General features: G+C 37.3%; 1 long non-coding RNA gene across 2 annotated transcripts in view; it reads right to left on the reverse strand.

Annotated features, from left to right (window-relative positions):
• LOC115291946 overlaps positions 1–2481 on the reverse strand; it is a 32944-nt gene extending 30463 nt beyond the window's left edge. For both annotated transcript variants that reach the window (XR_003908737.1, XR_003908736.1), the window contains exons 1-2: positions 2376–2481; positions 1008–1147 (exon numbers count right to left, since the gene is read on the reverse strand). This is a non-coding gene — a long non-coding RNA (uncharacterized LOC115291946). The remainder of the gene's footprint in view (positions 1–1007; positions 1148–2375) is intronic.
• Between the last annotated feature and the right edge of the window lie 24287 nt (positions 2482–26768).

A 26768-nucleotide genomic window follows, 5' to 3' on the forward strand; every position in this document is an offset into this window, starting at 1 on the left:
AAACACAGATCCGTGCTCCCTCAAGTATTCCCGATATCGCATCAATATGGCAATAAAGTAAACACAGCTTAATGATGATTCCAGTCCAGCCACTCTACTCAGCCTATTCCATCAGCTGTCTCTTCCATGCATTGCCTCAGCTCAGTGCCTTCATAAATGTCATTTATTCTGAGTTAAATGTCTTTCACCTTTTCTTTTCTTGCAAACACATGTTCATCCTTTTAGACCTCATTCAAATGTCACTTCCCCTGAAATGCCTTCACATATTTGTGATGCTTCTATTAAGCATGTGCTTTGTAGATTATACTCCAGTTCTGTTGTGTTGTTTTGCAGGGGCTTTAAAATCAACTTGACCCTGGAACTAACAATATGATCTTTGGTCATTTATTAATCATCTTGATTTCCCACTTTGCTCAAAGTAATTCAGAGATCAGAGTCCCACTACTAAAAATTAGATTACATCGGTGAAGTATTAAGCAAGGTGGCTGGTACACTGTAGGTGTTAAGTAATCATTTGTGCCTTGTAAACACAATCATTAGATTTGACTTAGTCTTCCCTTAGCAGATTGTGGACAACCGTCAGGAGGCGCTCGTCTAAGGCGACGTGTAACATTTGCAGCTAGTTATGAGCCTACCATAGAGTAGACAGTATGTTCGTTAAATTGAGATCCTCCTGAAATATTACATTTCACCTCAGTACCTATTTCCTTATCCACATAAGGAAAAAAAAAATCCCAAACCTTTTAGATGACATAGTTATCTATAGGCATCATCCAGCAACATTTTGAAATCTTCCCTTCTTTTCCCAAATATCCCTCCCCACCTTTTTTGCTTCTTTAAATGGAACATATCCTGCAATCTCCGTGCTCATCTTATCAGTTTCATTATACTCATTTTGTCATAGTTATAAAATTGTGTTTCTCAATTTATTACTGTTTCAATCCTCATTTTGTTTATTGACCTCTATATTTATGTGCAGATATTTCAGTCAAAAAGATTACTCTTACCTCTGTCCTCGGGCATTTGCTCCAATGAGGCTCTTCCTAAGGGATACATATACTTTTCGAAGTATTCTGCTTAATGTCTTGCCATCTCACATTACAAGCTATTCAACAGTGTTGCCAAATCCGCTACCAGAAATCCCTTCCTGTATGTGTAGAAGGTAAATAGCTATGTGTATTTTGAGATAGAGTTCCTTGGAACTATCACAATGAACATAAACTCAATTTTTGTTGAAAAAAATTTATAGGGAGAGGTTCCTGAGTGGCTCAGTCAGTTGGGAATCCAACTCTTGGTTTTGGCTTAGGTCATGATCCAGGGTTGTGGGATGGAGCCCAGTAGCAGGCTCCATGCTGAGCCTGCTTAAGATTCTCCCTCTGTCCCTTTCCCTCTGTCCCTTTTCCCCTGTTCTCTCTCTCTCAAAAAATTAAGCTTCTTGGAGAATTTTTTCATTAAGATAAATTTTCCATCGATCGTGTTTCTCAACAAGTTTTTTAATTTCAGAATTTCTTGTTTATTGATAATGTGATATTAAAAAGTTACTGTTTTTCAGGCATACTTGTGCATGTCTCATTTTATTCTATTTTTCCATAAAAATAAGTTACTTAGATATGTAACTCTGCAATTGCCATGTAAATTAATGGCAAACAGGATTCAGTTATGGAATTTTCTCAGAAAATCAACATAACTCTCAACGTAAATGCAACCCCACTCTACTATAGAAATCTGTTTACACATTTTAGTACTTAGAGCAAGAGCTTCTAGACGGAGGTCCTGCTCACACTTGAAATTACCTATGAACTTCATGATGTTGTATGTAAACGTTTTGTAAACACATGTATTGCCGTTTTTCTAACTCAGTCAAAGGACTTGGTGCAAAAAGCTCATGAGCCACTGCCATCACACAGAGAGCTAGAAGACAAACAGGGTGGTAGTGATTCTTTAAATTTTAAATTTCTGAAGAGAGATAGGAATAAGCCTGAATATGCTGCTAAAATATACAGAGACCTATCTCTCACAAAAGGCCACACAGTGAGATGGGATGATTTACTTAGAGATCAACTCTTTTACCAGCACTGTGGTTGTTAACTTGTATTTTAGTTCCAATGAAACCAGTCCCTACAAGTCAAATCCTGTGGGAATCAGGCTAGCAGCCTGACCACATTTAAACTGTAAAGTTCAAGGGATGCTTCGGTGCAAGGTGAATTTGACTTACAGAACCACAGGGAGAGTCTCCTGGATTAAGTTGCCAGATGTGTGTCAGTGATATTTACTAAGAAAGGAAACAGACCCCTTTTTGGTGATATTATGGGAGAGATGACAGACAGTGGGACAAAAGCGTAACTACATTAACTTCTGGCCAATTTCGGACTCACCTCCAATGTTGCGCCCACCTAATTTTCACGTATTCAGATGTAGAGGCCCTCTCCTCCCTACGAAAGTAAGCCTCACCGTGCGCTTAGAGAAGAGCCCTGTGGCCCGGGCAACATAGTCCAGGTTTAGAATAGAATCAAATAGGAAAAGCATTCTTGTTTGGAACATGACCTAATTGGTTCCTAACATGTTAGTAAACTGTCCCTGAATGTGATGTCATCCACTTGGAATCTGGTTTCCTATTTATTTCAAAAAGTACACACCCGTTCTTCAAGTCATTCAAACACAAAATGTACACATGATATTTCATTTTTTAACATATGAGGCATATGTGACGGCAGCAAGTGGCTGTTAATAAAGCCTACTATTGAAATTTCAGAAGTGTTGATTAGATTTCTATTAATAAAATATTATCCCTAATGTTAACTTTGGGCCTAATTCCTACTTTGGTTTCCTAATTCCTAATTTGGTTTCATAATGTTAAACCTTTCCCCCAGCTTTTTGCTACTAATACTGTATGATGAACACTTTCCCCAGGCATTAAGTTTTATCATTTAATTGACTGATTTTGTAACAGTATGTGTGTGGATATACCATTATTTATTTGTATCTTCTCCTTCTGTAAAAAGTTTGTTTATTTTTGTTATTCAGTGCACATCTTGAATCTACAGATAAATTGATTCCTATGATAAATATGATGGTGGTTGGCTATTGTCCTAAATCTATTATGAATAAATGACAGTGAAACACATGTGTGTTATTTACTGGTAACAATGATACAAATAATGCAGGTTGTTTTGTAGCAGAGGTATCTTTTGTTTTACTGAGTCTTTTCTCAGCCCCCCGGCTATATTCTTAGTGGGCAGAAACCTTCTGTCTACACCTTGAATCATGCATACTATCAGGGCAGTATAAGGAGGTAACAAAATAGTTTGATCTTTTTTGAGGATCTTTATTGCACAAATTTTCCATTAACATTGGAAGTTAATTTTTTTAAATGTATTTTTAATAAGTGCATAATCCACATGTTTCTGGTATGCAGAATGTTACTTCAGTTCAATGATTTTCTTTTTTTTGTCTCTTAGAAATTACTTCAGTTTGAGTATAGAGCCCATTAAACTTCAGAGTTTTGGGGTTTTTTTTTTGTCGTTTAGCTTGGTAATTTTCATTATAATTTAATAATTAAATTAATTAAATTATCTGACACTATGGATCACCTTTGTCATGTAGTTAGATATTTGTCATTAATACAGAAGCAAAACTACGTGTATTTCCCTTAAAGTTTACTGAAGATTTTTTTCTCCTTAGATGTCAAGTAAGGAATTGATTCTGTATTTGTACAGCTTTTGTAACAATGGGTGGACCTAATCTGGGCAGTAATACTAAAACCCACAATGTAAACTTAAAAGGGCTATCACAGCTTAACAGAGAACTGTAAAACCTCAAAGGGAATTGGAAAAATGATTGCTTAAACCACAGTGAGAAACAGGTGCTGGCTGTGAAAACTTCCCTTAAAACATCTTGGTGATTTTGCCTTCAGATATTTGTTTTTTTAATGCCAAGATAATCTTTGCACAAGCAGCAGTGAGGAATAAAATCTGCTGTATTACCTTGTAGATGTACTAACCTTCCATTCATAGAATCTGAGCCCCTGTGCCTGCACACACATGCACGTGCACACCTGTACACACACACGGTCTCACACATACATGCAGCATCCACATGCACCATATCAAAATGGGCATAATGTGAAGCATAGAAGGAAGGAATTCCATACAGATATTGTTTTCTGAAAGTGCCGAATAAATGGTGGAGCTGGGTCTGACACTTACCGGGTACCCGGTATTTGTTGTTGACTCATTGAATACATAATCAAGTAAATAAGTGAAAATACATATGACGAGAATACGACGAGAGTTTAAAATTTTATATGCCCAAAGTAAATAAATTCAATGCTCTAAAATATTCACATTTTTTAAAAAAGAAGGTGGGCTGGAGGAAATTTTCAGAGTTGATAGATATGTTTATTACTTTAATTGTGGTGATGATTTCACAGGGTGTATGCACATATTCAAACCCATCAAATTCCTGTATGCATTAAATATGTGCAGTTTTTTGTGTATTAATTATATTTCAAAATGCTGTTGACAGGATAAAATTTTAAATACTCAAAGTAAGTACATATAATTCTCTAAAACATTCATGTTTAATGATTCTTTGACAAAACCCTCTCGAACCTATGTTTTATCTTAAGTAACTCAGTCTTGCCTTGTATCAAACATACGGATTAAATTAAGTGTTTAAGACACACTTTGCATATAAGATTTACCTATCTGCCATTTTTCATGTGGTGTCCCCACTTTACATAACTTCCTTTCCTGTAATATGTCTAGATCCTGGCTTAAATAAAACCTGCATGCGTATTCTGGTTCTAAAACCTAAAAAAACAATTTTTAAAAGTTGTGGACCCATTAGCTTCTTTTATAACTGTTTTTCAGTGCTATAGTATGAGGAGGGACACTTTCTAATTAGGAAAAATTGATGTTTCTTTTCCATTTTAGCAGTTCATTATTAAACATTACCACAGGGAGTTAAATTAGTAATATTGTATTTCTAAGAGAATTTCCTTTTCTCCTTTGTTCCTAAATGAGAAGTGGGATGGTTTCATTTCCCTTGACAAAAGTTTGGAAGCCAGAAAGAGCCTCTGTTAAACAGTTTTCAACTCCAAAATCTGCATTTCATAGATTAAGCTACCTTCTTAATGCACTGTTATGAATGGAGTTCCCTATCTCACTTCTATCTGATGGCTAATGATTTCCATAAAACTGATTTCTAGCATCTGCCTCTATTTTACTACTATTTCATTGCTGCATTTCTGAGAATATGTTTCTGTTAGTAATTTATGAACCCCCAGAAGATATTTTTGGTAACAGTATTCAGAGCCATCTTGAAAGGCAATAAAGTATAATGGCTTACAAGTAAGGCTCTAGGGTCAAAGAGAACATGGTTCAAATTCCAGCGAACTGAGTTATCAGTCATTTTACCTTGGAGAAGCCACTTAACCTCTTGAAGTCTAAGAGTCCCCAGCTAATAAAAGGAAAGAGATAGCAACAATACCTACCTTTTCAATTATTTATGAGTAAAATGAGGGTTTCCTGGGTCGCTCAGTAGGTTGAGCATCTGACTCTTCATTTTGACCCAGGTCATGATCCCAGGGTCATGAGATCAAGCCTCATGTCAGGCTCCTCACTGAGCATGGAGCCTGCTTGGGATGTTCTCTCTCTCTCTCTCTCTTTCTCTCCCCCCCTCCTTTTCCCTTCTCCACCTCCTAAAGAATTTTAAGAAAAGAATTAAATGAGAAAATCCACAAGAGCCACTAAGTCTAGTGTCTAGAATACTGTATACACGAAATAAACATGAGCTATCTGTATTTTTATTATTAATTGGATTCAAATTTCTATATTTATTTTGCTGCCTGACTTTGTAATTATCCTTAAAACTCTAGTTTCTCATGGCTGTTCACTTGACTGCTTGCTCTCCTCACTGTGAAGTGTGAGCATTGTTGAGCTCTTGGGTCCTGATGTAAATAATGCTGATGCCTCTTCTCTTCACATTTTTAGAAGGAATTTCTTCTGGTCACAAATGCTGAGCTACCAGCAGAAGCTACCTGCGTCTCCAAAGCTCTCTGTGGTTGATAGGCTGGTGTAAGTTTGACATAACTGAGCCATCACTTTTGGGCTTTTTAGAGAATTTTATCTAATCTTGGGGTATAATCAATTGTGTTCCAAGTGGCCATAGAACCCTGTGGTCATGTCAGAGACAGACAAGCCAAGGGGATGATTTGAAGGGAAAAATAAGGCCTGATGGCTTATGAGATCTAGGAATAAGCATATTTGTTGAGAGAGAAGACTGTACAGGGGAGATGAGCCCTCTAGAGACTTCAGGAACAGTTTTAAGACTCCTGAAGAGTAGAGGAGGTCTGTCTGTGGGCAGAGAGGGAGAAAGAAATGTGAGAGGCTACAAAGCAAAGAGATCAGTAATGTCACCAGGCACACAATGCTTGACTCTTCCTGAGACTCCTTATATTCTCAGAACCCAGGGGAAGAATCACTGCTTTTAACATTACATCTTACTAGTTTTCTGATACTGAAATATAGATGGCTCCTGGAACAGAGAATTTCTTTAACCAGCATACATAAAATAGAATATAAAAAAGGCTTTTTTTCCCCAAAAAATAAGGATTCAAACAGAAAAAAGCAGTTGAAATATTTCTAGATGAAATTATGTGTTTTAACTTACCTGACCGTTCATTCTTCTATGACGCAACAGTACGTGATTTAAATGGCCCCATTTTCCCTTTAGCACACTCCATGGCAATCAATTGTTTTCATGATGTATCCCCTATTAAATTAAAAGTTTCTTTAAAAGTATTACTAGGTCTTACTCCCAGGGTGGGATCCCCAGGGTCTGAAACAGTTGGTAAATACTGAAACAAAACAAGAACCCCGGAAATCATACTTTGCGGTTTAGCTGGGGGTTTTTTTCCTCCAACAATTCTATACATTTCTCAGTGCTTGTCAACATATGTGTACTCTTAATCCCTTTTATCTGTTTCATTCATTCCTGCCTTCCCCCACCCCACTACCTATCCTCTGGCAATAACCAGTTTGTTCTCTGTATTTAAGAGTCTGGAGTTTTTGTTTGCTTGTTTGTCTCTCTCTCTCTCTCTTTTTTTTTTCCCTCCCATTTGTTTTATTTCTTAAGTTCCACAAATAGGTGGAATCATTTGGTTATTTTTCTGTCTCTGAGTGACTCATTTCACTTAGCATTATACCCTCAGGGTTCACCCATGTTGTTGCAAACGGGAAGACTTCATTCTTTTTTATGGCTGAGTACTATGTGTACATATATATACACACATGCCACATCCTCTTCATCATTTCATATGTCAATAGACATATGCTGACTACTGTAAATAATGCTGCAGTAAACATAGAGGTGCCTACGCCTTTTCAAATCAGTGTTTTCATATTCTTCGAGTAAATACCCAGTAGCAGAATTACTGGAGTATCTGGTATTTCTATTTTTAATTTTTTTAAGGAAACCCCCATACTGTTTTTTACAGTGGCCATACCAATTTGTCTTCCTCCCAACAGTGTACAAGGGTTTCTTTTTCTCCACATCCTTGCCAACATTTATTGTGCTTTTCTAGCCATTTGACAGGTGTCAGGTCATATCTCATTGTGGTTTTGATTTGCATTTCCCCAAAGATGAGTAATGTTGAGCATCTTTTCATGAGACTATTGGCCATCTGAATATCTTCCGTGGAAAAATGTCCATTCAGGTCATCTGCCCACTTCTAATTGGATTATTTGGGGTTTTTTAGTGTTGAGTTGCATAAGTTCTTTATATATTTTGGATACTAACCCTTTATTGGATATGCCATTTGCAAATATTGTCTCCCATTCAGTAGGTTGCCCTTTTGATTTATTGATAGTTTTTTTGCTATGCAAAAGCTTTTTATTTTGATGTAGTCTCAAAGTTTAATTTTGCTTTTGTTTCATTTGCTAAAGAAGATGTATCTAGAAAAATGTTTTTGTGGCTGATGTCAAAGAAATTACTACCCATGGTTTCATCTAGGAATTTTATGGAGTCACATCTCACATTTAGGACTTTAATCCATTTTCAGTTAATTTTTGTGTATGGTATCAGAACTTGGCCAAGTTTTATTTTTTTGCACGTAGCTGTCCAGTTTTTCCGACACTATTTATTGAAGAGACTATCCTTTCCTCATTGTCTATTCTTGCCTCCTTTGCCACAGATTAATTGACCATAAACCACATGGGTTTATTTCTGGACTGTACTCTGTTCTACTAATCTCTGTGTCTAGTTTTGTGCCAGCACGATACTGTTTTGATTGTTACAGCTTTGGTAATGTAACCTGAAGTCTGGGATTGTGATGCCTCCAATTTTGTTATTCTCTTTCAAGTCTAGAGCTCCACTAGCAGCACCTTAGCAGCTTAGAGTAGGTGTAAGTCTGTGATCTCTTTTAGGAAATACTATGAGCCAAATATGTTTTGAATTCAGAATATTTTAGATTTTAGGAAGGCAAAATGGTGGAACATATTCTGGATATAGCATAATAACCCATTAGCATCTAAGGTAGCACCCCAGAAACAAACACATTAAGAGCTCAGTAGCAAAAGGTATGAATACGTATAAATAAATAAATGAATAAATAAATAAATACTATAAATAATATGTCAGTTCAGGTTATGTATTTTTACCCATTAAGCTAAGTTCAAGTCAAGATTTATGGTTAAATAATTTAAGAATTCTTCTGGGTTTCAGATATTTTTGGATTTAGGGGCTGAAAGTAAGGGTTTATAGACAGAATAGTTTCTTTGCACAGCTCTTTCTTGTTTTTCAAATCCTTTTTTCCACAGTGTTTCTCAATTATCGTAGATCCAGTGCTTCTCTTCCACCATGAATAACTTATAACATTCTCTTTCCACTCCTGAAATAAAGCACAGAGATCATACAATGTGTCTAAGAGAATAAGTCTTAGAAAAATTACCATAAAGTCCTAATATATAAAATAGAAATAAACAAAATGGATAATAAATTAATACAATGTAACAACATGTAAGTGTTCAGAATGTGACAGACTAAAAAGTATAATAAAGCAGTCCAATATCTGTACCCGTGGCTAGACCCATTATGATTATGTCAGCTGCAAATGTAGAGAAAGTGGTTTATGAGCGTATCTAGAGTAGTGTTCCCCAGGGCATGACTTAAAAATACTAAACAACCCTTGGAAAATTATAATGTAGATGTACACATATATGCATACATGCACATGCACATACATACATATACACACGCATGCATACTACATATCATCATATGCATAATTTTGTTGATAGCTATGTTCCTAAAAACTTTGCTATTTCTCAAATCACTTAAAAAGGCCTTTGCAATTGTATGTTAAATGTTCTAAAGCCAGGTAATTACAAGCTGGCTTTCCCTCTAAAAGGAGCAGCAGGCTATTGGAAATTGTGTGGAATTCGAGCAGTTTTGCACGCCGCAGGACTGTGCTGTCCTTCACATCACGAGACAACGTTCACCCCTGGCCCTTCCCACTACATGTCAGCAGCGCTCCACTAATCATGTTGACAACAAAGCTGCCCCCACACATTTGCCAAATGCCCTCCGCCTCCCATGAGAACTACTGGCCCATCTCATCCTCACGACCACCCAGTCAACTTATCTTATTCTCACTTGGTGTATGAGGCCACCGAGGAACATAGAGACTTATCAGGCTGTTATTACTGACTTTCAAAGCTGGACTCTACCTGACAGACATTCTAACTTCTTGTTCAGCTATCTCCTCACCCTACAGGCCAATACTTTGGAGTCTATAATCTGACTTGTTCCTTCTCTTTCTCACATGCTTGTGAGATAACTCTGTTGCCTTGTAATTTTTCTTCTTTTTTAATTTTTATTTATTTATTTTTGATAGAGAGAGAACACAAGCAGAGCAAGGGCAGAGAGAGAGGGAGACACAGACTCTGAAGCAGGCTTTAGGCTCTGAGCCATCAGCACAGAGCCCAACGCAGGGCTCGAATCCATGAGATCACAACCTGAGCCAAAGTTGGATGCTTAACCAACTGAGCCACCCAGGTCCCCTTGCCTTGTGCTTTTTCTATCCTCTTTCAGAAAGCATTTAAGTTCTAATGTTACCTATTCTAGGTTTTTTGGGTGGAGGAAGAGTCAGTTCCTGACAGTTACAAGGAAGGTGAGAATTATTTGCATTTTTGAGGTGACATTCTATTCTTGCAGTTCTGCTGTGTTCTGTTTGAAAATAAATGACCTGGCAATTGCTTTGCCACCGAACAAAAAAATTGCCAGGTCTACCAACAGGAGACTGAGTCTATCTACTCTGGGATGGCAAACTACCCCTAACACCTGGCATCTCAAAACAATGAACATTTGTTATTTCAATAAGTTTATGGTGGTCAGGAATGCAGGAGAGGTTCAGCTGTTTAGTTCTGGCTCGGGTTCTCCTCACAAGATTTCAGTCAAGATATAGGCTAGGACCATATCATCTGAAGTAAGTGGATCTAGAGCATTCATTTCCAAGCTCATTCCCATGGTTGTCAGCCATGTTGTCCTCACGTGGTCGTGACATGACAGCTGGTTTCCTTAGCAGAACAAATAATCTGAGAGAGAGAGAATATACAGGAAGTCATTCTTGCCTTTGTATGACTTAGGATAGACCTAGTCTCCCAATCACAAACCATCCCTTCTGACCTATTGTGTTTGTTAGAACAGAGTCATCAGTTCTAGCCCATACTCAGCTGAGAGGAATTAAGCTGTATTTCTTGAAAGAAGAAGGAATAGCAAGAGTTGCGGACATATATATTTTTTAAAACCAACAGTGCTTATTCCAGTTGGAGAATCTTCTCTGGCATTTTGTTTCAATAGGGAAATAACTCCACTCTTGACGCCCCACCCAGAATCCCTCAAGTCCCTTTTCCTATTTTTGTGCACCCATTCTCCACCTTCCATTTCACTGCTGAAGGCTAGTACCCACCATATTTAGAGGTTTGCTCTTGGCCCCTGAAATGCCTCACACATATGGAAAGCCAGAATCCTACATGAAGTCTTTCCACATCCGAGCTGACAGGGATACAGTTCACAAAGCCTAGCTACTTTACTCTGAGACAGAATAATCTCTAAAGTGTAATTCCCTTCCCAGCACTCCCACTGAGATCAGGCTAAATCTAGGACTTCATCTAAATTGCACTGGCTTGGCTTTATACTCTTCCACATCCTTCCTCTCTCAATCCTGGACCATTTTCTCCTGAGAGATTGGCCTTCCTACATTACTTGCCAGGATTCAGGGGTTACTTCTGATCCACAAATAGAGCATGTAATATTTTTTGCCTAGAGCTTTACAAACATTTTAAACCCTACATATTTATGTTAAGGATGGCATTTTATTTGAAGCTACATTGTTTGCAAAAAAAAACAGATTCGAGCTAGCTCAAGTGAAAAGTTGTCTAGTTATATAATTTCATAGATATTTGTCTGAAGGATATTTAATATCAGCCTAGAATCACAGGGACTTAATGTGGAAAAGAGATATTTCATCTCTCAGGGGATATATGACCTCCCATCACTGCCTTTCTTGGTGGATCTACTCCATTATTCGATTTTCTCAAATAACTTCTTCAGATTATTTTTCTCAAACCCGGTTCAATGCAGCTGTTCTCATGCCTCTCTCTATTTTCATGAACTTTGTTCCATTACCCATCATCAGTTCCTATCTCTTGCTTTGTTTCATGTTTTGAATTAAGCAAAGTTCAAAAAAATCAAACAAAATCCTGAGGGAGGCTAGATTCTATATAAAGGCCAGTCCGCCTAAGACTGGATTCATTAGATGCTGCAGATCAGATTCCCAGGAAGCATACTCTGAGACACAGATCTATACAAGCATGGCTTGTTGACGTGTATTCTCGGGATCGACTCTCTGAGAGACAGAAAGAAGCGGAACAGGACAGAGGGAGAAGTCAGGCTGTGGTACAGTCACAATAAAAGACTCCCAGGAGCTCTAATGTTGGGATGCCCTTCCCAGCTGTCCTTAGTTGGAACCAGGGGCTTGAGCCTTTACTGCCCCTTATTATACAGTCAGGTGTGTACAGAGGGACTGTACTCTTGGGAAGAGCCACTCTCTTCAGCTAATGACAATCTCAGGGCAAAGCCTCGTGCAAGCAGTCAGTCAGAAACACCCCCAACATCCTCAGTCCTGAAGGATGCCCAGGACCGCTGCCCACTCGATGGTTAATTGCTTGTGTGTTGCAAGGTCTGTGGATGAGGTGTGGACAGGATCGATCTCTTAGAATTTTAAGTGAGATCTCTTCAAGTGGGGGAAGAACGAAACTGTGGATACTACTGTTAGCGATAGGTCTGATGGGTCCTGAGAAAGGTGTTCACAAAACACGTTATTTTTGTATTAGATTTTAGAAGTCATGACGTGGATACAACAGTTAGCCTTAAGTGAAGTTCTATAAATTTAGGGGATGGAGGTAAGAGTCATGCAAGATGTGCAAAGTCAGCTTATACACTTATCATACTATAAGAACATGCTTGAGTTAAATACGCACTAAATCCAAGCATGTTTTACTCACCCAAGATGAAAAGGATCTCTAATGGAAAATAGTCTCTTTGGTGCTTGCTCCTTCAAAACATACTAACATATATTTGCCTCTGTGAAAATGTAAAGCAAAACAGTTGTTGAAACAATTTTATAATTCCCTTTACCACCATTTTAATGTGGTACTTAAAGAAGTGAGTGCAGGGGCACCTGGGTGGCTCCATAGGTTAAATGTCTGACTTCGGTTCAGGTCATGATCTCGTGGTTTGTGAGTTCGAGCTCCAAGTTAGGCTCTGTGCTGACAGCTCAGACCCTGGAGCCTGCTTCAGATTCAGTGTCTCCCCTCTCTCTGCCCCTCCCATGCTCATGCTCTGTCTCTTTCTGTATCTCAATAATAAATAAAAATGTTAAAAATAATTTTTTAAAAGGAAGTGAGTGCAGCATTCCTTCCGGCACAAAAAACCATGAACAAGACTCACTATATAAATATTTCGCTCTGTGGCACTAGCATTAACATACCATGGCTATAAAAACAACACTCAGCCATAGTGCCAGAGTTTGGGTGCTGTCTTAAATGTGGTAGCTGAGGTTCAAATGATTGTAAACACAGGGATTCCCTTAAATGATGTCTGCAAAGGTGTAGTTTCAATGTACTTGCCTTCTTGATTCACCTTTCTGGGGAGGAAGCAGAAAAGAGAAACAAGCATATGAAACACTTCCCCATGCATTTGCAACGTGCTCCACATGCACTCTGAGTGGCCAGGCCTACATGTATTCTGAGACCTCAACAGAGGCTGTGTGTCAGTTGAGGTTCTTACTTGCAAACCACGGAATGCTTTTTGACAAGTGTTAAAAAAAAAAAAAAAAGAAAGAAAAAAAGAATGTGGACAGAGAGAGTATCAGGTTGTTCCCTAACCCTTGGCAAGGGCCAGAGATTTCTGTTCTATGTTCTCCTTGTTCTCCTTCACGTTTGCTCTCTGCAGCTAGTCTGCGGTGGGTGTTACCAACTAACAACAGCAACAACAACAAAAATATATTTGAGTTATTACCTATGCTACTTATTTTAATTGAATTTGTGATATGAGAGCAACTGGTATACGCAAAATCCAAGGGGAAGCTGTTTGAAGTATCCCCTCGGCCAAAGCGATGCTTTATTTTACTTATTTATTTTTGCCACATGGTTTTCAGATGAATAGTATCCAGATAAACAGTCTTAAATTTATTATGTAACTTCTAGATTGTTAGCTATTGTACTGGATTCATTTTAAGTGAATATTTACAAAAGAATGTATTTCTTGTTATGTTTTCGGTCTTCTGTGAACATTTTAGTGTTTCTTTTATCTTCTAAAATGAAACAGAAAAATAAAAAAGGTGGAAAAGTAAAAATAAAATGTTATCTATTTTGATCATGAATCACTGTCAATTTCTCCCTTTCCTTAATCCTTCTTTTTTTTCTTCCTCCTTCCCTTCTTTCCTTCCTTCCTTCTTTCATGCCTGCCTTCCTTCCTTTCTTCTTTTCCTCCCTCCTTCCTTCCTTAAGTCAGTCAACCCTTCAATAAAAACTTATTGGTCACCTACTGTATACCAGACTGCACGTTCTATGCCAGGAATCACATAAACAAATAACTCATTTCCTCGGAAATAAAGTCCTTATAATCGACTGAAAGAAATGTATATGCAATATAGTATTTCACTATAGTTTTTTTTGTTGTAGAAGAAATCTGTTATTTGCTCTCCAGAACCAATCCTCCCTTTTTTATGGTAAGAGTAACTCGAACTTATTTTCAGAAAGATTCCTTTCCCACCTAAGTTTTCAAGGTGGAAACTTGTTTCCCACATAAGCTTTCAAGGTGGTTGGAAGTGATATCAATCAAAGATCCAAAAATAGACCCAGCTTATTCTCTTTCTCTGGCAACAGTAATTGGCATATAACCAAATAGAGGATGAACACAGAGATGAAACGAGGCTTAGTGAAGGACATTGGCAGCATTGCTTACAAACTAAATTAAGACAAAATTGTGCCTGGAGCCAGAACATCTTGAGACCTTTTTCCTCTCTTCCCATTGGACACAATGACAGGTAACAGTAGACATTATTGCTTCTCCATCAGCATATTCCATCAGCAAGATGCATCAGAAGGAGGAGTTCCCGGCCAACCCATTGTATATTGTAACACAAATGAGAAAGAAATTGCTTATTAGAGCAACATAACCTCGCTGATCCTGACTGATACAAGACACATAGAGATTGATGCGATTGCTGAGGAACAGGGATCAAAAAGTTTTTTGCAAGGGGCACCTGGGTGGTTCAGTTTGTTAAGTGTCTGACTCTTGATTTCAGCTCTGGTTAGCATCTCACCGTTCATAAGTTCAAGCCAAGTGTCAGGGTCCATGGTGACAGTGCGGACCCTGCTTGGGATTCTCTCTCTCCCTCTCTCTGTCCCTCCCTGGTGTCTTTGCTCTCTCTCTCTCAAAAATAAATAAATAAATACACATCAAAAAAGTTATTTACAAGGGAATAGTCTAATGAAGTTCTTACAGAATACAAAATTATTGCTCTGTAGGTACACTTGACAGTGGCATTAACATTCAAACTGTGTTTACGAAATTTGACATGTTTGTATTGTCTTATGACTTAAATAGTTGCCACAAACTTTTGTTCATTTGTTTATTTGGTCTTGACAGCTCGCTTTATTTATTTATTTATTTATTTAGCAGCCAATTAGTTCTGATTTTTCTTATCTAACTTGGTTTTTTAAGAAAAACCTTTTTATTATGAAATAATTATATTTTCATAGGAAGTAAAAAAATAGTAGAGACAAGTCCCATATACTCTTTACCCAGTTTCTCCCAAAGGTTGCATTTTACCTCATTGTAGTCTGATATCAAACTGGTATTAGTACAATGTGTGGATGTGGTCGGAGGTCATTTTACCACATGTGGAGATTTATATAACTAGTATTGCAGTCAAGATAAGGAACTATTTCGTCACCTGGAGATTTCCCTTATTCTACCCTTTTGTAGTTACCCTAGCACCCTCACCTTTGGAAATAGCAATCTGTTCTCCATCTCTATAATTTTGATATTTGGAGATTTATTGTGCCTTTAAATTTTTTTATTAATGTTTATATATTTTTGAGAGAGAGAGACTGAGTGTGAGTAGGGGAGAGGCAGAGAAAGAGGGAGAGACAGAATCAGAAGCAGACTCCAGGCTCTGAACTGTCAGCACAGAGCCCGACGTGGGACCTTAACTGCGAGATCATGACTTGAACCGAAGTCTGATACTTAACTGACTGAGCCACCCAGGCACCCCTGGAGATATATGGTGTCTTGGAGTGCATATCTTTCTTTGGCTTTTTCAGTGATTGCTGTAGGGATTTTTTGCTCAACTTATCAGCATCTATTGGTATCAACAGTTTACTGGTGCTGGTGAAGTGTAGAAACTTCCTTGTCTTTATATGCCTTTACTTCTCCCTTTTATAATAAATTGTCTTAAGTATTCCTTCAATGCACATTGAGAACTACATTAGATAGTGTGATAATTTTTGTTTCAGCCATAAAATATAATTTAGAAAACTCAAAAGAAGAAAAACATGGTAATTACCTATATTTTTACTTTTTCTATTGTTCTTTCTTCCTGCTATTCCACAAGTCCTCCTTTAAAAAATTTTTTTTTCTCATGTCTATTTATTTGTTTGGAGAGAGAGAAGGGAAAAGAGAGAGTGGAGGAGGGGCAGAGAGAGAGGGAGAGAGAAAATCCCAAGCAGGCTCCATGCTGTCAGGGGCCCTACTTCTCAAACATGAAATCATGACTGGAGCCAAAATCAAGAGTCAGATGCTTAACCTAATCCACAGAGACACTCCGGCATTCCCAAGGACTTTCTTATATCAATTTTTTTTTTTTTGGTTAAAGAATTTCCCTTGGCATTCTTTTTGAGTGGGTGTGCTGAAAATGGTTTTAGTCTTCAGTTTTCCTTTATCTGAGGAAGGAGCCTTCCTTCATTTCTGAAGGATACTTTTGCTGAATATAGAATTCTGCAGGAAGCTCATTTCTCTCAGCTCTTGAAAAATACTGGAGCATTTTTTTTTTACTGGTTTCCATGCACTCACATGAGAAATCTGCTGTCACTCAACTGTTTTTGCCTTATTATATAATGTATCATTTCTAACTACTTTTAAGATTTTGTCTTTGTTTTTGAGTTTTCAGAAGCTTGACTATAATGTGTCTTGGTATGGATTTCTTCAAATTTATTTGTTTAGTGTTTGCTCAGTTTCTTATGCACTGTGTGAAACCTGCTTAGGGCTCTCTCCCTCTCTCTCTGACACACCCTCTCTCTCTCAAAATAAACAACCGATCAAACAAACAAAAGTCTAACTTTTGTATCATCTGAGTCCCAGAAGCAGAGGAGAAAGAGTATGGAGCTAAAAGTTACTCGAACACAAAATGGCTGAAAAATTTCCAAATTTGCCAAAGACATAAGACAACTGCTTCATTACTGCCAGACGAGAGTAGGAGTCTATTTTCTCCATCTGGCCTCCATTGACAAAGGAAGCAAGGGCCCCTTCCTACTGCCTGGTGGAGGTGAAGTTCAGGCTTCCTAGTAGGCCTCCATTTATAACACTCTGGCTAGAAGGGAGAATATGCCTCATTATTGCTTTTTACACAGTCTCTCCTAACACTGTGGAGGGTGGTTCTATTACTGCTGAGTTGTGCTGTAAGGCCTGACTTTCCACTAGGCCTCCTGTATACTACCACAACAAGGATGAGAAAGTGTGCGCTTTATTCCTACTGGGTGGGGTGGAAATCCAGGCTCCCTTTTCTGATATCACACAAGGGAAAGGTTGTCTTGTTATAGCCTGGCGAAGTGGAAATCTAAGACTTCACTTGGGCTTTGTTGACAGGCGTGGGGCCCCACAATGTCTTCTGCAGTGTTCAGTTGGAGCAGAGTGGCTATTTTCTAAAATTTTGTGTCGTTCTAGGATGCCCCTTTCTTATTTCTTTGGTGGGAGAAGAGGTTTTTCTTGGACTTTTTTGGGCTTTCTCTGTCTGACCCTATTGGCATTTCCCTGTTGTCTGTTTTTCCAGTATTTCATCTACCCAGTGGGGTACTGGACACAAAGAAAACCAAGGGTATGCACTACTGTGTCATTCTTCAGATCCTGAAGTCCTTTTCTACTCTGCCTTCTTCTTTACACCTTTCAGAGCATTCTCATGTTTGCTTTATAAATAACATAAAGAGTTATTACTTCTACTTACTGAGAAGGATGGAGAAATATCTGTACCTCATCTTTCCAGAAGCAGAAGTCCAGAAAAAAATTTTAATAACGACAACATTTTAATTTAATTTATGATCAATATTTCTTCTTTAAAAATTTTTAATGTTTATTTATTTTTGGAGGAGAGAGAGAGAGAGCGAGAGAGAGAGAGAGAGAGAGAGAGAGCATGAGCAGAAGAGGGACACAGAGAGAGGAAGACACAAAATCGGAAGCAGGCTCCAGACTCTGAGCTGTCAGCACAGAGATCACACAGGGTTCAAACTCATGAACTGTGAGATCATGACCTGAGATGAAGTTGGAGACTTAACTGACTGAATCACCCAGGTGTCCCATGATTAATATTTCTTCTTATTTTATGCCAACTACTATTTGAGTTTGAATAATTATCTAATATAGTTCTTAAAATTTGGAGAAGCAACTTAGATTATTTAGTCTTTAGTCAAAAAATCAAGGGTCTCACTGCCCCAGGATACTTAATTTTAATGCATTTGACTGAAAAAAAATCTGATCTCACTCAACACATCTCTATTAGAGGCAGGGTTTGACTATTTTAAGTTCTCTTGCACTCTCCTAAGAGTGATTCACAAGAAGTCTAACTTCATTCCAACCAACAGTGAGATGATGATCTAGAAAATAGCTTCTAGTTTTTGATCAAGGGCCACTTTCAGAATTCTAACCTTGGTCAGTTTAATTCATTTTGAGAATAGATCCAGCTCACAGATCTATTTGCAAGTCTTTGAATGCATAGACTTCTTCTTACTTTTCTTTTGTTATAATCAGTTGTGCTTACTACTCTAATTCCATATAAATAAGCCTTACAAATGGAGAGTGCAAAATGTAGTCTTACAAAAACTAAGCCAAAAGTAAGTTGGTGCAGATAAAATGAGCATAATGTTAGCAGTTGGACAACGAGGGTCATGAGAATTATAGAAGAAACAAATGGAAAGAATGGAAAGACTTGTAATACTATTAACTTGTCTTGGGAGAGACTGACTTCATGATTCATTTTCAGAACATTGTTTCTAATATTCATGTAAGCTTTTAGGAAAGAAAGTTATATATTTGCCTTTTATTTTTACTACCAGAGTAGAGTTGTCTTCGAGGTAAGTTAGATTTTTAATTTTTTAGCAAACTGAATTCATTTCCTTTTATTAATGTTACAGTAAACTGTTTACCAGATATTAAGCTCCCAGAAGATTCTTTGGATAAAATGCACATGGAAAAAGAAAGAAATATACCTTATTTCATTGGGGTAATAAAAGTGAGAGAAAATCCAGTAATTTGTTTTTAAAAAGCATTTTAATAAGAAATGTATTTTACTTGTTACAGGATTCCATTAAAATATGGTTATGAATTCTTTAGTTAATTAATATAAATTCCTAACTAAATATTGCCTACCACTTATTCAACAAATGTATAGAAATGTCCTATAACAGGCAAAGCATTGTGTTATACACAGGGTGGAGTAGGGATAGAGACATACAGAAAATTACCCACACTTCCTACACTGCCCTCAAAGAAAATGCAAAATCTGGTTTAAAAGGCAAGATACACACTCTTGAAAATGAAGATAAAAAAAATTTTTAATACCAAATAAATCGTAATAGCCAAATGCTGGAACACCTGCTGGATAAAATAGAAAAGTCAGAGGAAATGGAATTGATTGGGAGGACAGTGTGGCAGTGTAAATGGAAAGCAGTGCGAACAATGCTGAAGAAGTGATAAAGCATAAAGCACTATGGGTCCAAACCCTGGATCAGAAAGATTGAAGTGGACCATCCACTATGGGATGGGTCATGGAAAGCCAGAAGGACTGAGCATTTTAAGAGGAGATGCTCTGTAGAGAAGTGGAAGAAGGGAAAAAGTGGCTTGGAGTCATATTTCATACTTTGAAAGCTTTGGATATCTTCTGGAGGAGTTTCTACATATTTTCTGAGATTAGAAAAAAGCTTAACAAACTCTGGTAAAAAGTGTATATGTGATCCAAGTGTTATTTTAGGAGGTTGCATTCTGCAAAGTTATTCTATGTATTGGGAATGTAGAACATGCACAGTTTAAGAATTAAGATGGCAAAATAAGTTTTGAACTCATCAAGCCTAGAGATCACAGTAGAAACAAAATGGAATTGTGATTATGAAAGAAATAGCAAAGATCTGGGTTCTTAATTGTATGGAGGCAGGAAAGGTGGAAGGAGTTGAGGGATGGGAGGGCCGGGACCAGGAAGAGTCAATAAAGAGTCTAAGCATCATTTGTTGTTATTGTTGGAAACCAACTTGTACATTGTTTAAAATGTTTGATGAAAAAACTGGAGATCACATTTTTTAGAATTCTTATTCAAGATATTGTCAAAGGAAAGAAGAGAGAAATAAGATGATTAGAAGAGATAGTGAAGGTCAGTAAAAATGTTGGTTAAGGGAAGGGGGACACATAAAGCAGAGAAAAGGGAGCTGTCTAAAAGAAATAATTGAATGCAAGGGTTAGACGCTATAGGGAGAGGAGAAAATCGAGAGATGTAACATCAACATCCTGGGGTAGGTAGATGGACAGGATGGTGGGGGGGAAGATGGCCGTTGGAAAAGACACATGTAAACGTGTCCTCTAAGATAGGAGAGAATGAAGAGAAGACGGGGGCAGATACATCTTGAAAGGTAGTTTGTGTAATGGTCAACTGTCACAGATTTGGGACTTGAGTTCACCTTCTTTCCAATTAGTTCGCAACTTTAGAAGACCTATCTTTCTAAATTTCAGAGCTTCTCAAATCTGAAGATACTAGTAACACCTATCTGGTTGGGTTTTGAAAGGAATAAATAAGATAAATTATATAAGCATTAGCATAATATCTGACACATATTAATCCACTAAGTGATAATATTGTTATTTCAGATATTCATTTGGAGGTGGAGATGAATGAGCTCATGAAACTCTTTGCTTTAACTATTTCAGCCAACTTGTTTTCTCCTGCCCTCAGGGCTCTACTCAGAAAGTTAATCCACCCAGAGAACATTTGCATTTTAATAAAGGCCTTCAAGCCTAGGGAGAGCATGGAAGAGAAAAGGAGCTTTTCTGCTCCTCAAGTAACATTGTATAAATGAACATTTTTATGCCTGTCTTTGTGTAAACTGATCCTGCTCTGCATTTGTAATAGGATTTTTGAAAAATATTCTAGTTAGTTTCACCTAAGGACATAGTTAATAATATGATCAGCTTTAAATCATTTATAAATTCCCTTAAAGTCACAGAGCACTTGTTGGGTCGGATTTCATTACAGCATAGGATTAACTCCCGTAGTACTGGGCCACTGAGCAGAGCACCTGTCATTTCTCATCCCTGGTTTGAGTTTTTGTAAGAGCATGTTCTCAGAGCCTTGCATTTGTGTGTGTACCTATTATGTGGTGATAGAATTCTCCAGAAAATTATATTTTTTTAAAAAAGAAAATAAATCAAAGAATGATTTATACGTTTGATTGGTGCTCTTATGGTTTTGAATTAGTATAAATCAACACCAAAGTTAATTGTGAAAAAGAAATATTTGACTAAGTTGTAAATATGTTTGGAGCATAAGCTCTTTTTTTTTTTTTTTTTAATGTTTTTGCTTATTGGAGAACCTGGGTGGCTCAATCAGTTAAGTGTCTGACTTTGGCTCAGATCATAATCTCAGGATTTTTGGGTTCGAGCCCTGCATCAGGCTCTGTGCTGACAGCTCAGAGCTAAACCCTGCTTTGTATTCTGTGTCTCCCTCTCTTTCTGCCCCTCCCCTGCTCATGCTCTGTCTCTGTCTCTCTTTCTCTCAAAAATAAACATAAAAAATTATAAATGTTTTTTATCTATCTATCTATCTATCTATCTATCTATCTATCTATCATCTATCTATCTATCCATCTATCTATCCATCTATCTATCCATCTATCTATCTAGAACATGAAAGCTGGGGAAGGGCAGAGAGCGAGAATCCTAAGCAGGCTCCACGCTGTCACCACATAGATTGATGAGGGGCTCAATATAGATACCACAAACCATAAGATCATGATCTGAGTCAAAATTAAGAGCTGGACGCTTAATCACATGAGTTACCCAGGAGCTCCTAAGCTCTCTTTATAGTACTCATTCATTGATATAAACATAAGTATTATTTTATAACCGTGTATCTACTTGTGGTAAGATGGTAAATACTGGAGAACATTCATTTTATACTTTGGGATTTCAAAATGTTTTTCTGATGTGAAAAATAAAGGTTTTAGATTGGGTTTGAAAAATAACTGAACTGAAGTGAACGTTGTGCTCTCCTTGGACCCAAATAACTTAAAGTTTATTTTTGGCAGTACTTAAAGCATGGGCACTGAAGACAACTATTCAGAAATCTCAATGAAAACAATAAATATTCTACTGAAGATTCAATCAGAATTTAAAACTAAAGTGCCTGTATATGTGGTTAATTTCTTGCATGGGAGTTAGAGTTAGAAAATGCAAAATTCTGTGAATTATTATATTGCATAAAAACAAACTCATTTACTTCTGTGCATCTTAGGGCAGAATTTTGCAATTGAGACAAGTGAAAACATAGAGAATTTGGCACAGACACTACCAAGAACCAGGTAATGCTGGTGTACCTGATGAATGAGCTCACACCTGGTTCATATCCATAGCTAGACTCACCAGACATGATTGCTTCTGTGATCCTGCAAATGCAACAGGTTTAAACTGAAACATGGAACACATAGTATTCCTCAGTGATAACAGATCAACTACCATCAAAGACAAGACTGGCATTTTGATGGCAATATTTCATATGCTGCTTCTCCCTGAAGCACAGAAATCCAAGAGTAGATTAAAAAAAAACTCATTTGGTATCTTCCTCTTTCTTTTATAATCCAGTCTTTAAAGAATTTGTTAATATGAAGATTTTGTTTCCCCAAATTAAAAAAATCAACCTAGTTTGTTCTTTTCTAAAAGGAATGTTAGCTATAATAATTAAGACATTTCTATATGCATTTTTCTTTTTGACTCTTATAAACTAAATTGTCTCTGATCAGCAGTTTCTTAAGCTTGCCAAACTTATGGCTCTCTATTGATTACATAATTTAAAATAAATAAGCCTGATTTTCTCATTAAATGATTTCCCTTGTTTTTTTGTGAATGTTTTTGAAAATGACACTAAATTTTCCATGTAGGGAAATATTATCCACAAATTTTTTCATTTACTGGATATTGGGGACTGGAAAAATATTGTAGGTCTGGTTCTCTGAAGTGCAGACTAGGAGATGGAGATTAGTATACACGTTTATTAGGGAGTGTTTTTAGGTTCAGCACCTATGTGGAAAGGAAAGGAAGCATAGCTGGGCTAAGGGAGAAAATGGGCTGTAAGACAGTAGTAAGGGATGCCTTGTTCTACTCTGTGAGAAGCTCTGGAGTTGGGAGGGCCCTTCAGAGTGATAGACTAGGCAGTTAGCTAGACATAAATGGAATAAGTGCTTTCCAATTGATAAAAGGGCAGAGGCCAAGTTCCAAACAGTTGGACAGACCCCAGGGGATACACAGGTGTTCTTCCCTATGACCACTGCCCTGCAGTAACCTATAGCTTCATTATAATACATTTACATTGTGGTCCCCCCCCTCAACAGAGAATGGCTGCCATGACAGTTCTGACCATATAGACCATATAGAACGAACCGAACCTCCCCTTCCCCCAACCGATAGAAGGAATCTTTAGATGATTGGCTGCAACCTTACTCAGAAACTGTTCTAACAAAGACCTATAACCTATTCAAACATAAAAAGAAAAGACAACCTTGACCACTGGTGCAGCTGCCACTTCAGGACCTGCTTGCTCTTCCATCTGGACAGTGTACTTTTGATTAAACTGTTATTAAAACCTTGCTTACTTAAGAGGTTGGCTTTGAATTCCTTCTTGGCCAACTCAAGAACTGTGGCCAGGGAACAGGGCACACCAATGACAGAATTAGTCCTAAATTGGGACACTGTTGGTGCCAGCTTGATATTGTTCTGCACTGACCAGTCATTGGATGTCAGCTTCCCCCAGAAAGTAGACATGGCCTCCCTCCTTAAGGGGCAATTTCTGGAGAGAGTTGATCACTCTGGACTGGAACCTGGCTTTTCTCCCAGAACCGGAGGAATAGTCCTTCACACTTGGGGGAGAGGGGCTGCGTAGGGTGTCCAGGTGCTCACAATAAAGAATTAGTGCCATTAAAAAATGTGTATCCTAAGGGAGTCCAAGCTCTGTCATCATCTTAGAAAAACAAATTTAGTAAAGTTTGTGTTAAAAAGGTATAAATTGTTAAAAACCTGAAAATTGCTTACATTATAATAATTATTGAGATTATCATAAATTCTACCTCTCAAACAGATTTATTCTATTCGTTGTATTCTCAACCAAACTTCCTGTAGCCTTCTTTATTCAAAACGGCTTCTGGAAAAAAAGTTATATAGAAAAGCAACATGGACTTTGGAGTTAGATTTGATAGTGTTCAAACTTAGGTTTCACCACTTACTAAGTGTTCCATCTTAGATAATAGCATCTTGGAAGCTCTGTTTCCTTATTTTTACGAATGAGTACAATTGTGGGATGAAAATTAAGTGAGAGAGTATTTTTTATTAGAATTCATCTTAATGCTTTTGACTTAGAAGTAGCTGAGTTCTTTTGTTTTTTTTTTCTTATTACAAATCTAAACCCATTGCATTAACAATTAATATAAATATTGGGAATTTTGTATTCTGTTGTTAACTTAGAAATCATTCTTCTGTTTCTAATAATAACCTTCTTCTTCGGTGAAGTTAGCATATCCAAAAAGGAATTGTAGTCCACAGGTAGATGGTGCCAAATGTACTGGCGACTTTCACCAAACTGAAAAACTAACTTTCAAAATAATTTATTAGAAAACAATATTTGGAGAAAAATAAGTATCGCTGACTATTTTATCAATGTTTTTAATGGTCACTAACTTCTGACCTCTCCCACTTAATATGTAAATTCTCAAAGACTTCACAAAAATAAAATAAACTTATTTCAAAATGATTTTCCAAACTAAAAGTTCTCTCAGGAGAAGGACTGTTGACATTCTATTTTTAAATACATCGTCCACAAGAAGGGGTGAGATAGCAAGAAATGCTGTCACCTCAAGGGAGAATGACAGCAGCGGTGGGTTGTCTTTGGTTGTTGGAACTCCATATTTTCTTTTCCTTTTTTAAGTTCTCACACTTAATTCCCGCTTGCTGGTCTATGGCTTGGCAATATGATCTATCTTTCTTTTCCTCATTTGTGAAGATGTGCCTTTCTTCTCCCCTTCAGTCTTTCAATTTCTTTTTCACCCAATATGTCCTGAATCTGAATCTGACCAAAGCATTGAGTTGGAAAGTGAAGAACTATACCCGACTAAATGGGCTAATCCTTTGTAGAGAGGATGTGTGCACACTAACCCAGCAGCCCTCAATGGGAATTTGTGGGAAAAGAAATAAGATGGATGATGGACCCTGGACTGTGAAAGTTTTTGTATCAAGTTCTAAGGAATTTTAGACTTTTTTCTATGTGTGATTAAGCTAGTTAAAAGTTTTTTGAGCAGGGAAATGAAATGATTAAATTATGTTAAGGATAATTAAAGATATAATCATAATAGGCTAGTTTTGTTCAAGGTTCCAAAACCTTGGTAAAAATTAATGACATTTAAGCAAAGTCTGACCCTAAATATTGTTAGTGGACTCCCTACTCTCCAAGTGACCTCGATACAAGCAGATTAATTTCTTCTTAATGTTAGATTATACCCATGGAAATGGAAAGTGTTTCGCTTTAGTTCAATACATACTGAAGATGGACTAGTCTTATGAAAACACCAATTATTTACTTTCAACTAAAGAAGACAATGCTACTTCACTGAAAAAAATCAATTTCTTCTGTTGCATTTCAATTTCTCTCTATTTTTACCTAGACCCACATTTTCAATATATTGCTAATCGTTTCTGTATATGTATGCTGCTCACTCTCCACTCTCTCAATATGATGCAAGTCAGCTCATTTCTCTGACTCTACTTTCCCCACTAACTAACTTCTGCTGCTGCATTTCACTTCCAAGCAATCATAGAGCCATTGATTGTCTACTTCAAAATGAATCTCAAATATTTGCTCATCCCCTCCCATATTCATTTTTACTATATTGGTTCAGACCCTTATCATTTTGATTCTGAACTGTTGAAATAACCCCTTGACCTTGCCTCTCTCTCTAATTTCTCATCTCTACAATACTCTCAGCGCTATCATAATTATCTCTTTAAAATACAGCTTTGATAATGTCACTTCCCTGGAGGGTCTTCTGTGGTCTCACCGGATCAAGTCTAAACTCTTTCACCTTCAAAGTCAGTCACAATCTACCCACATTCTTTCTTTAGCCAAGTCTGCAAAAAGGAGCTCTGATTCATTTGAGAACAAATTTGCTGATGAAAGTAATTTTTAAAAAATTGAATGAAGGATGAAAAGTTAAAATTGGTCTGTGGTAACATGTTTTTTGATCCTTGGGCAGAAAGAAGGGGTTGGTTATCTGAGTATTGGGGCGAACCAGTACTGGACAGAGGGGTCCATTAAGATACACCAATTTAAGGTTTAGAGAGCAGTCACTCAGATATCTGAAAAATTCAGTGGAACAGACAGAAAAGCAACTGTTTGAAATGGTTGATGGCAGAGCTCTGACAGGGACATCCTTTGGGAGGTAACTGTGACAGTCAAACGAATTAGAAAAGAAAGACTAAGGGTAACCTTCCAGTGGCCAGAATCTTAAGAAAACATAACTGTTTTGGAGACAAACCTATGAATTCCCTGCCTGCCAAAAAAAGTAGCGAATATATATATATATATTTTTAACAAATTGAAACTAAATGAATTAACTGGTTTGCTGCAAGCCAGGATTTGCAGTTGGCATGGCCTGAGAGACATCACTTTAACATTTTGCTGGGCTCAT

The sequence above is a fragment of the Suricata suricatta genome, chromosome 1 (assembly GCF_006229205.1).
Source record: "Suricata suricatta isolate VVHF042 chromosome 1, meerkat_22Aug2017_6uvM2_HiC, whole genome shotgun sequence".
In the NCBI taxonomy this organism is placed as follows: Eukaryota; Metazoa; Chordata; class Mammalia; order Carnivora; family Herpestidae; genus Suricata; species Suricata suricatta.